A 12347-nucleotide genomic window follows, 5' to 3' on the forward strand; every position below is an offset into this window, starting at 1 on the left:
GAAAAGCAGAAAAAGAAAGCAAGTATAACCAGTAGTGTTATATGAAATTCTTGTTTTTTTAAATTTCATGAAAGTTTATACCTTGCCAGGGCTCCTCCCAAAGCATTAGAAAGTTCCATGTACAAGAGTACCCCTGAAACTAAAACTTCTTTAACATCACAATATATCTTCTTGGTGGAATTAAGATGTGGGGTTCTTCATTTTATGTATCTCTATTTTTTTTTACTTCCCCATTAGGAGTAGGTCTTTTCTTATAATGAAGGAAACATAATTAAGAGAAATATTATTTGTAAAACAAACAAAAGAATTGATCCAACTAGAAAAAACACAGTAAAGTATGGAATAATGTGTTATGATTTAGATATGAGATGTCCCCCAAAAGCCCATGTTTGAGGCAATACTAGAATATTCCAAGGTGAAATGATTGGGTTATGAGAGCCTTAACCTAATCAGTGTGTTAGCTAACTGATAGGGATTAACTAAGACAGGGAGGGTATGACTGAAGGAGGTGGGTCATTAGGGGCATGCCTTTGAGGTATATATTTTGTTCCTGATGGGCAGAATCTCTCTCTGGTTCCTTTTTGCCATGTCCTAAACCACCTCCCTCCTCTACACCTTCCTGCCATAATATTTTGTCTTATCTTGGGCCCAGACCAATGGAGGAACTGTCTATGGACTGAGACTTCTGAAATCATGAACACCAAATAAACTTTTCCTCCACTAAAATTGTTCTTTTGGTCATAGCAGCAAAAATCTGGCTAGAACATGATGGGACTCTAATACGAGGTACTACAGAAGCATAGAAGGAATAGTTAAATGACACAGTCACTAAGGTACAAGGTGTGGAGAGGTTTGAGGATGGTCACCAAAGTCTGCATTGTGGAGATGACAGTTAATGTTGCCGAAGAAGGTGATGTCGGGCTGATGTCATGTAGGGGTGGTAATCTATACAATGGTTGAGATGCAGACATTCCATGTTGGAGGAACAGATCTTAGGGAGTCAGATAGCACATATAAATGGTTTGGGGTAAAGATGTCAGGAAATTGGATGGCACATGTGAGTGCTGTGGAGTAAGACTAAATAGTAAGAAGAAAACAGAGGGATGGAAGTTATTATTGTCTATTGACTATATACTATGTGCCTTGTACCATGTTAAGCATTTTGTGTGTGCTGTATTGTTTTATCCTCAATACTGCTGCTGTTCCCATATTTGTCTTCAGCCAGATGAAGAACGGAGGAAATGGACGATTGGGGTCATTCATTTGGGCTCACACATCTGAGGAGTGATATAGCTTGGGTTTGAGCCCAAACAGTTGAATTCCAGAGTCCATCCCTTTTGCCACAATGCTAGAGTGAAGAGCCTTTCATACTTTGTTAACAATATAGGACTTTATCCTTTATTAAGCCAGGTAAAGTGATTCAAATAACAGAGTATTCTAACTCTCCTCAAAGTCTGTAAGTCGGAGGGGGGAGGGGGGAAGGAACTCAGTCACTGAATCTTTGTATTCCCAACACCAACACAAGTCTGTGTTCCTGGTGGGCAGAATCTTGGGCCCAGACCAATGGAGGAACCATCTATGGACTGAGACCTCTGAAATCATGAACACCAAATAAACTTTTCCTCCACTAAAATTGTTCTTTTGGTCATAGCAGCAAAAATCTGGCTAGAACATGATGGGACTCTAATATGAGGTACTACAGAAGCTATTAACAACAGCCATTTGTGGAATGAATGAATGAGTGTCCAGATGTCTTACTGGTCAATCTTAGCAAGACCCTTACTTTTTTAGACACAGAATCCATGAGAGAGAAATAGGCTTTGGTTTCCATCACTGAGACCTCAGCTACACAACCCACTGCAGTTGGGGTGGTGGTTCTCCAGGTCTTCTTGCATCCCCTCCCAGTAACCTGCAGAGCTGCTTCTCTCCTCCGTAGCAAGATACATACCCCTTGGACAGATAAACCTCATCTTGTTCCACTCTCTTTCTCTGGAGATCTTCTAGAGCTACTTCCCACCACTACATAGAAACCAGCTTTCCAGCAGCTGTCACCATCATGGCCTTCTGGACCTCAGCCACAACCACTGTTGCAGTCCTGTGCCTGTGTGACGAACCCTTGCCTCACAACTGGTTCTACCCTCAGAACCAGCCACAGCTCTTCCCTCTTTCCTTCTGATTTAAAAGGTTTTCTTTTAAGTAACATAATTTTCTTCGCAAGCATTACCTGTCTTGCCTCCAAGAGATTATTCTCTCAGGTCTACAGTTTTCTCATTTGAGAAAGCTAAAACCCAGTTATAGAGCTTAGGCAGAGGAGCTATTCATGTGGCTTCTATCCTTTTAAAGGATATCCTTATAAGCTTTTTCCATCTTGTGTTACAAGTCAGGACTCAGCCTTCTACTCTCACTGCAGTACCTAAAGGTAAATTCCCTACCCTACTGATGTGTCCTGCAACCTCCCCCAAAAGAATTGAGGAGCACATATTTGTTCAAAGGCTTCTGATGTCTGACTTACGGTGGCAGTAAAAGTGCATGTGTATAGTTGATTCTTTTTGCTGTTAGATTCCAATGTTAATAAAACTCTTTGTAACAGATTCCAATGTTCCAATACTGTTGGAATGTTGTGCATTATGACTTCTATATCATGTCACTGATATTCTTGGTGACTTCACATTTAGTTTGCTTGTATGCATCTGTATTTGTGTGCTAGCTAGTGTTTGTCTTGCATTCTTGAACTGTAATGCAGTTCTATATTGAAGTTAACAAATGTTCCTGATTATAGAGCACTTCTATAAAATGATGAAAGTAATATTTTTCAAAAAGAGAGAGAAGAAGAAGAAGAGGAAAAGAGAAGTAGGAGAGAAGGGAGGAGGGAAGGAGAGAGGGAAGGAGGGAAAGAGGAGGAAGAAAGAAAGCAGCATTACCTTAAATATATTCATAAATATCTGGTACATTTTGAAGTCATAAATATCAAAATCTGAAAAATACATTTCAAAATTAAATATATATATATATATATATATATATATATATATATATATATATATAGTAGTTTTGCCGCAGTCTGGCTGGGCACAATTCAGGAGCCACTTGTCAAAAGAAACTAACTTTATTTTTAGAACTACAAACGCCAAACAAAACAGCTCCTCAGGGAAAAAACCCTCAGAGCCCAACTGCCACCACCGGCTTCCACAAGCCTCTCACCCCCACACCAGCCTCTCAACCTCCCACAATCCTCCTGCTCTTGAGGCCGATTGGCTGGGTTGCGTGGGCAGAGCCAAAGAAGTCCCCCAATGAGCAGCTCCTTGGAGGAGCCAATCAGCTAGATGTTGCTGGGGCCGCTGTGAGCCAATCATCAGCTGGCAGTCTGAAGGGCAGGGAAACAGCCCAATGAACATCACCGCAGAGGAGCCAATCAGCTAGATGTTGCTGGGGCCACTGTGAGCCAATCATCAGCTGGCAGTCTGAAGGGCAGGGAAACAGCCCAATGAACATTACCGCAGAGGAGCCAATCAGTTAGATGTTGCTGGGGCCACTGTGAGCCAATCATCAGCTGGCAGTCTGAAGGGCAGGGAAACAGCCCAATGAACATTACCGCAGAGGAGCCAATCAGTTAGATGTTGCTGGGGCCGCTGTGAGCCAATCATCAACCGGCAGCTGGTTGCTGGCAGCTGGATCATCAGCCGGCAACTGGAAGTTTGCTGGCAGCTGGAAGTTTGCTGGGGCCCCTTTGGCTGTGGCTCTCAACAAGTTTGACAGAATTAGATCTGACCTCTGTCCTGTGTAATTTGAACTTTGTTTACTATCTCTAGGGCCATTTTCTCACATAAAATGAGTGTTTGTACTAGAGAGCCTATAAGGTCTCCCCCAATTAGACTATGACTTCTTTTTAATGATGACCAACATAAAAGAAGGGCTGTGGAATAATGATAAAATCAATGCACTAAAATCTAGAGTAAGTAACACAGGGGGTTGGATCTGGATCAAATCTATGACAGGTCCCAAATCTGGGACAGTTCTCTTGTTCCTTTGGAACAGAACTTTGGAACTGCTCACACCTCAGCTCATCTGAATGTTAGTTGTTTGGATTTTCCTGCAATTCTCTGACATACCCAGTATTCTGCTAATCCATTCCTTTGTGATTTAAGTTAATTCACAGTGTCCATTATAAAGGGGGGAAGGCATGAGGTCAATTAAGTTTGGGAAATATTGGGTTAACTGGTTAAAATTTTGTTAGCTGCAAAACATCTCTAATATTTACTATGCTAATATGCATTATGGATTTCCAAGTAAAAGATAAAATGCAGCATTTCCCAAGCTTATTTTATGTTATAATCTTTTCCTCATATAACCCTCATTAATATTTCATTGCACAGGGATTTAGAAAATGTCACTCCAGTATTATTCAGGGCCACCTTTTTTAGCATATGCTAAAAAACAATTATCCCACCAGTAATTCCAAAATAGTAGGAGGAGTAATATCATAGCATAAGTCAATAACAGTACTTAATAAGTGCTTATTACATGTCAAGTCTTAGCATATGTTAACCTATTTAATTCTCAGAATAACCCTATGAATCAGGCTCAATTATGCTTTTCATTTATAGTAATACTAAAGTGCTGAGAATTTAGTTACTTACCACATGGCTATTAAGAGAGACAGCCTAGGACACAGCTGTTAACATGCATCTTCCTAATTTTTTATTTCATTTCAAATATAACATATAGGTTATTTAGAGAAATGTAAGGGTCACAGTATTAAGATGATATGGGTGAGAGAAATGACAACATATGACAAGAATAATCCTGCTGAAAGATTATGCAGAATTATGATGTGGAAAATGTACTTTGCTAAAATGACCCTAATGAGCAGAATCTAAGCTATCCAGGTCCTTTATTGTTGCTTCCCTTGATGACCCACAATCCAACTGTGAATACCAGCCCTTTTCACCCACAGTGTAATTACATTTCTATGAGCTTAAGCATTAAGAAGTAGTGTATTTCCTTTTGCAACCATTGCACCTGACCTTGTGTGAGATTTCATAGGAAGGAAATCTCTTATGTTAGTGGAGAAGATGGAAGGACGAACTACAAAAGGTATGTAATGTTTTAATTTGGATATGAGGTGTCCCTCAAAAGCTCCTGTATTGATGCAGGAGGTGAAATGATTCAATTATAAGAGCTTTACTATAATTAGTAGATTAAACCATTTGATGGATTAATAATTTGAATGTATTCCTAGGTGATAACTCTAGGCAGGTGGGGAGTAGCTGGAGGAAGCAGGTCACCGGGGGCCTACATTGAGGATTATATATCTTGTCTTTAGGTTCCCTCTTTCTGATTCCAAGATGTCAGGTTCTGAGTGATTTTTCTCTGCCATACCTTTATGCCATACCTTACAGCTGAGACTGCTCACCATGCTTCCTTCTGGCTTACCTCAGGCCTTGGGCAATGGAGCCAGTTGACCATGGACCGAGCTTCTGAAAACTTAAGCCCAAAATAAACTTTTTCTCCTGTAAGTTGTCCTTATCAGGTATGGTCACAGCAATGAAAAGCTGACTAATGCAGAAATAATAGTTGGAAGAAATATCTAATATTCTATAACAATATGACAACAGGTCCTTTTTTTAAATTCTTATTTTAGATAATTAGTATTGGACTTCTTTAATACAGTAGTTTTATCCCCAACCATGGTCTAGCCATAATATTGAACCCTGACACCATTCTGAAATTTCCTAGGAATGAGGGAAATGTGTGGGGAGGACAATTAAATGACAAACACCCAGGAAGACAGAACCCATGGGGAAAAGCATTGAAGAGAAAAGACAGGTGGGCTGTGAGAAGGTTATGTTAAGCAGTGAGTCAGATGTTTGCTGTCTCATTGACCTTTTCCAATTTAAAAAAAAATATATGTACAAGAAATTTATTCTTGTGAGGAGTTCAAATGAGTCACATGAAGCAAACATTTCTCTTGAACATCTGTTCAATCTCAGTCCCTTCTCCAAACTCAAGCTTGTTTATCAAAATGGTATGTGTTCTTCCAGGTCTTTTGCATGTATTTAAATGCATACTCAGGATGAAAAGGGATGGCTTGGATTTTCCCTCGCAAATTGTAGAAATCTTACTTTTTCCTCCTAATTGGATAACCAATTGCCCTGACACCATTTATCGAATTTAAACCATATTCTCAAATCTGAACACTTTACTGTGTTCATTGTTCTCTTTGCCAGAGCTACTCTGTTTTTATTACCATTGTTTTATGATAGTTTTTAATACCTGGGTAGGCACGTGTTCTCTAGCGATTTTATTTTTCCCTTGTGGTGCTGGGGAACAAGGAGCCTTGCATATGCTAGGCAAGTGCTCTACCACTGAGCTATGCCTCCAGCCCTGACTTGTCTTTTAAAGAATGCCATGGGTTCTCTTCCTTGGTGCTACCTACAGTAATGGCAGCCATTTCCTATTCAGCATCATGGTTGCCCTCAAATCTCTTGGGAAACCTTAAATCGTCAAAAAGAGAACCAAGGAGTTCATCAGGCACCTATGTGTCAGACCAATATGTGAAAATTAAGCATAATTAGTGGAAACTCAGAGATATTGACAAAAGGGTATGAAGAAGATTCAAGGCCCAGATCTTTATGACAAACATTGGTTGTGGGAGCAGCAAGAAGACAAAGCACATGCTGCCCAGTGGCTTCCAGAAGTTCCTGGTCCACAGTCAGGGAGCTAGAAGTGCTGCCAATGTGCAACAAACCTTACAGCTGAGACTGCTCACCATGCTTCCTTCAAGATCCTCAAACTCATCATGGAAAGAGCAGCCCAGCTGGCCATCAGAGTTACCAATGCCAATACCAGGCTGCACAGAAAAGAAAATGGATATATGGCTTCTGGGCACATTTTCTGTGCTTAAATAAAACCACAAAAACTGCCAAAAGATAGTCAGCCAGGCTTGCCCTATTCGTCTCTATTGCATATTAAAGCTATTGATCTTCTACCTGGCTATTACATTAATTTTTTCATGATTTTTTACTTGATTTTCTAGGGTTTTACAGGGTAAATAGCTTTATCCCTCTTTAATCCACTTACCTCATATTTATTTCTTTTTTCCTTATTGCATTGCTTAGAGTGTCAAATACAATGTTGACTTATTTAATAACATTGAGACAGATATGATATCTTGCTTGTCTTCTAATTTTCTATCTTAGTGAAATTAGTTCTGTTTTCAGAGTAAAATTTTTTCCTATTTTTCTTACTAGATATTCTTTAAGTTAAGGAAATTCCTTTCTTTTTCTGATCTGATAGTTTTACATGCCTGTTGAACTTAACAATGTATTGGCATCTATCAGCTGAATAGTTTTTCTCCCTATGTACGCTTACATATATAGGCATATATATGTATCTAAGTGTATGTCATGAATTGCATTTAAATGCTTTCTAATGTTTAATTACTTTTACATTAAAAAGTAATTAAAACTACTAATCCAGGACATATTTGACTATCTATGTTTGAAATGAGTTGTAAATAGATTTCCTTTCATATGAATTATTTGTTCTACATTAGCATTAGTACTTGCTGTATGTTAGCCTCATATGAGAAGAAAACTTTTCCTCTTGGCATGTGCTTGAAGCACGTGATTAAAGTGTATTGTCTGTTCCCTGAAGACATTTGTGCCTGGCATCTTTGGGGGGCATATTTTACTACCTTTTAATTTTTGTTGTGATTAATGAACTATACATGTTTTGAAAATGTCCTTGAGTTCATTTACAACATTTATATTTTCTTAGAAAAATTTTTATTTAATTTACATTTTTTCTAATTTTTATATGCATACAGGTTCTGCATCCCCCAGGTTTTTATATTGGCCATTCATTTCTGAATAATTTGAAAACTCTCTTTTGATTTCCCTTTTGGGACATAAATTAGTTTCAAAGTATCTTTATTTTGTTTGTCTTAAACTACCTTATTGAGGTGTGACTGACACAAAAAAATCTGTACACAATGTATATGACTTGATAAGTTTGAAGGGAATTATATATCTGTAAAATCATCACCACAATCAATGTTGTAAACATATCCATCTGTTTTTATTTTTAACTGTCATTCTATTTTTGTGATCTGATTGTATTGCATTATAGTCAGTAAATGTGACTTGCTTGGTTCCTGCTTGGGAAATTTGCTAATATTTTGTGCTTGATTCAATAAGTTCTGAAATTGGAACAGAGAATCTGCCTTTTCAACAAGTGTCATTATTATATTCTGATGCAAATAATCCAAGTAGCACATATAAAAACAATGTTCCATGAATGTTGTTAATGGAAGCTGTAGATTCTTTCCTGGAGGCTTCTGAACATAGAAAAAAAGGGAAAATCAGCTATGCATGCCGGGTTGAAAGACCCATAGCCAACCTGGACTCAAAATCTTGCTATACCTCTTACTCAGCTGTGTGATATTTACTTAGTCTTTCTGGATCTTGGTTTCAGCATTACAGGACATATGTAAGGCAACTGGTAAGAAAGGCACTTAAGCAGTAACTTCTTCAAAGATCTCTAGTAGTTCCATCCAGCTAGGAAAGTTTGTTGGGAGCAACATATTAGGAAAGTGAAAGGATCGATATGAATTTTTCAGGCAATAGTCTTCTCAGTTCCTTTGCTCTGCTACTTTTTAGCCAGAGGGAGAGATGCAAGCACTAAATGATGATGAATTAGCAAACTTACTATTTTTTTGCATTTTCTGGGGTCTCATTAGATTAAATCTCCTTAGATTCCTTGGATGAGGGATCAGGATGATCAGTTATAGGTAGGTTCTTCTTCTAGAGAGGGAGTTCTTTGTTTGGCATAAGAGGAAACATAGAAATAGCATGACCTGTGCTTTTTCCAAACAGCAAGCTTACTTGGGAGAAAGAGTCTAGCTGAGAAATCTAAAACTCAGAAATTTCAGGGCCCTTTGCCAATGAAGAAGTCTCTCTGGAGATCCTAGGACTGTTTCTATCTGCTTGGACTCCTGAAACCTGGAGACTAAACAGACTTCAAGATTGGATTGTTCATCTGTCATAGTTTATCATCAGTGACCAGTGAGAAACAGCCTCTTTCCCCCCCCTGATGTTGAGAGCTCATTATACGGACTATGATCTATCTGCCTGTGTGTTCACGTATATATGTATGTATATACCCACAGAGAATTCTATAAATAAGCAACTGATTTGCAGCAGAACTCATTGCATCTTTGCCATGGACTTCTGATCAACACAGCCAATGTTCTCACCAGCATGTGCCAAAGCTTATGGACAAGGTCATTCTGTGCTCATTCTGTGATGAAAGCTGTCCCTGCCTCTGTGCCACCCCAGAGGTAAGTACTCTCTGGTCCCTGTGTTCAGATCATACCAGGACTCTGCACATAGTGGCCATGGGGGAGATATCACAAGTCTTGACTCTAAACTGCTTATCCTCACTTGCTCTGTTTCTCCTTCTCTAGACATCTAGCTCTGTCTTTCTTGTCCCCACTCTCTGGTTAGTTGCTTCTTTCTCTGTATCTCTCTCTCTCTCTAGGATCTCTCATTGCACCCAGCAGTCCTCCTGGCTGTAGCTGAGGGGTAGATGGCTTGCATGTGACTGAAAGAATCAGTCTGGTTTTGAAGTGACCTGAAAAGAAAGTGTTCTCAGAGCCACCTGACTTAGGTGAGAGAATTCCAAACTTCTGGGTTGGGAGGTCAATTCCTTATCATCCAAGGACATGTGCCATTATGCTCATGTGGTTCTCTCAGGTCCTCTTTCCCTGTTCTAGTTTTTCCCTATCTTTTGTGCTAGCTCTCTGTCTGCCTCCCCATGTTCCTCATCTCCCTTTCTCTACCTTTTATCATTTTCCGTACTCTTTCAGCAGGAATGACACAAAGGCTGTCCCAGAAGCCAGGTAATAATTTGCTTTTAATAATTTATTGTTAAGTAGCCTTGATGTAAGAAGTTTTGAGGATGCTAAAAGCCTTAATAAGAGTCCTGCTTCCACCCCTCTTTAGCTACTTGATAAGTCAGGCCCCTTGCTCTGTCCTAAAGTCCCATTATGCACACTAAAGTTGTGTTAAAAGAACCTTTTTTTAAAAAAAAAAGAGAGAGAGAGAGAGAGAATTTTTTAATATTTATTTTTTAGTTTTTGGCGGACACAACATCTTTCTTTGTATGTGGTGCTGAGGATCGAACCCGGGCCACACGGATGCCAGGTGAGCACGCTTCCACTTCAGCCACATCCCCAGCCCCCTAAAAGAACCTTTTTAAACTGCCAACCTCCTCACAGATTGTTTGCAGGGAATACATGAGGGAATATAAAACTTTGGACAGTCACAGAAATATCAGAGATTATTGCAGTTGTTACACTTTTCACCATCTATTTTTGCCTCCTCTCAAACCTTACTCTTTCACTGTTTCCCTGTTGAACTTCATCTTGTGTTTTCTGCTCATCTGTTTTATCTGCCTCACAATTTATTCCTCTTCTTCTTTTCCATTTCTGCTCTTCTCTCAATTCATCTTCCTATAGGAACAGTTTCCCTGTTCATCTTTGCATTTTTCTTTTCTGCTCCTTTTAGAAAAGATGGCAGAAATGCCTTAAAGAAGTTTGTGAATATATTACAAAATGAAATAAAGAACATGAAGACCCAGGCCTCCACCCCCCCCCCCCATTTTCTTTAAGATCTAGAGAATAAATAGAATTAAAAAGAAGTAGAATGAGGCATTGTGGATAAAATGGGAATTTAATTTGCTATACAAAACAGTTTTCTGGTCTGGAAAAGTGATCTTTTTAGAACTATAGTTTCATTATATATAGTTTTATTATATTGTGTGCATGGATGAATATGTAATGATGAATACTGCCATTACACACAACTATGATGCACTAGTTTTAAAAAATGGAAAAAGAAGAAAATAAAGTCATTGTTTCTGCCTAGTGGTCTTTTAAATTATCAGTCTGTGGCAGTGGAATATTGGTCAAGACCTTGATACATCTCCCCAACATATGAGGTGCAAGGAAGAAAAGAAAGGAGGTTAACAGTAAAGAAAAAGGTAATGGGGGATGTACTAAGAAATTACTGTTCATCACCCACATTGTGTATTATTTCATTATTAGTTCATGTTTATACCAATCCAAAAGTGAAAGAGATTATACCAAAGTGCTATTAGCAAGTGGTAAAACCAAGATGCAGCACACTTGGGCATCCCTAATCTGAAAATCCTCAAATCCAAAATGTTTCAAAATCCAAAAATTTTTGAGGGTCAATATAATGCCACAAATGAAAAACTCTGCACCAGACATGGTGTGACCAGTTGCAGGTGTGCATCACACAGTTTATTCCCCGAGGGAAAGAAGACCCTTCAGTCTTAATATATCTTTTTCACACATATCCATATGGGTAACCAAGAGAGGGACACCTCTGCTTTCTGATGCTTCGATGTACACAAACTTTGTTTCATGCACAAAATCATTTAAAATAGTGTATAAAATCATTTTCAGGTTATGTTTATAAGTTATATAAAAAATACAAATGAATTTCATGTTTATATTTGGGTTCCCACCTCAAGATATCACATTTGTATTGATGTTTTTATTTATATGACAGCGGAATGCATTACAATTTTTATTACACAAACAGAGCAAAATTTTTCATCTCTCTGGTTGTATACAAAGTATATTCATACCAATTTGTGTCTTCATACATGACTTTGGATAATAATGTTCATCACCTTCCACCATCATTTCTAACCCCATGCGCCACCTTCCCCTCCCACCCTTCTGTCCTATCTAGAGTTCGTCTTCTCATGCTCCCCCTCCGTACCCCACTATGAATCAGCCTCCTTATAAAAGAGAAAATATCTGGCATTTGTTTTTTTGGTGGGAGGATTGGCTAACCTCATTTAGCATTATCTTCTCCAACTCCATTCATTTACCAGAAATGCCATTATTTTATTCTATTTTATTGCTGATTAATAGTCCATTGTATATATATGACACTTTTTTTATTCATTCATGTACTGAAGGGCATCTAGGTTGGTTCCACAGTTTAGCTATTGTGAATTGTGCTGCTATAAACATTGATGTGACTGTGTCCCTGTAGTAGGCTGTTTTTACGTCCTTTGGATATAGACCAAAGAGAGGGATAGCTGGGAAAATATCACATTTTATGTATATATAAATAATCAAAAATATGAAAAAATATGTACTCCAACTACTTCTGGTCTCAAGCATTTCAGATATCTAATTCCAAACCCAGAAATCTTTGTACACATCTGCCATATGTGTGTGGGTTTCATAGGTAGATAGACTCAACATCTATTTGAGTTGAGTTTCAAAATGTATCTAGTTTAGTTCC

At 38.5% G+C, this 12347-nt stretch overlaps 1 pseudogene; it reads left to right on the top strand.

The window, feature by feature from the left end:
- The first annotated feature begins 6466 nt into the window (after nt 1-6466).
- Nucleotides 6467-6904, top strand: LOC101974279 (large ribosomal subunit protein eL32 pseudogene; annotated as a pseudogene).
- Nucleotides 6905-12347: the final 5443 nt, after the last annotated feature.

The sequence above is a fragment of the Ictidomys tridecemlineatus genome, chromosome 6 (assembly GCF_052094955.1).
Source record: "Ictidomys tridecemlineatus isolate mIctTri1 chromosome 6, mIctTri1.hap1, whole genome shotgun sequence".
In the NCBI taxonomy this organism is placed as follows: domain Eukaryota; kingdom Metazoa; phylum Chordata; class Mammalia; order Rodentia; family Sciuridae; genus Ictidomys; species Ictidomys tridecemlineatus.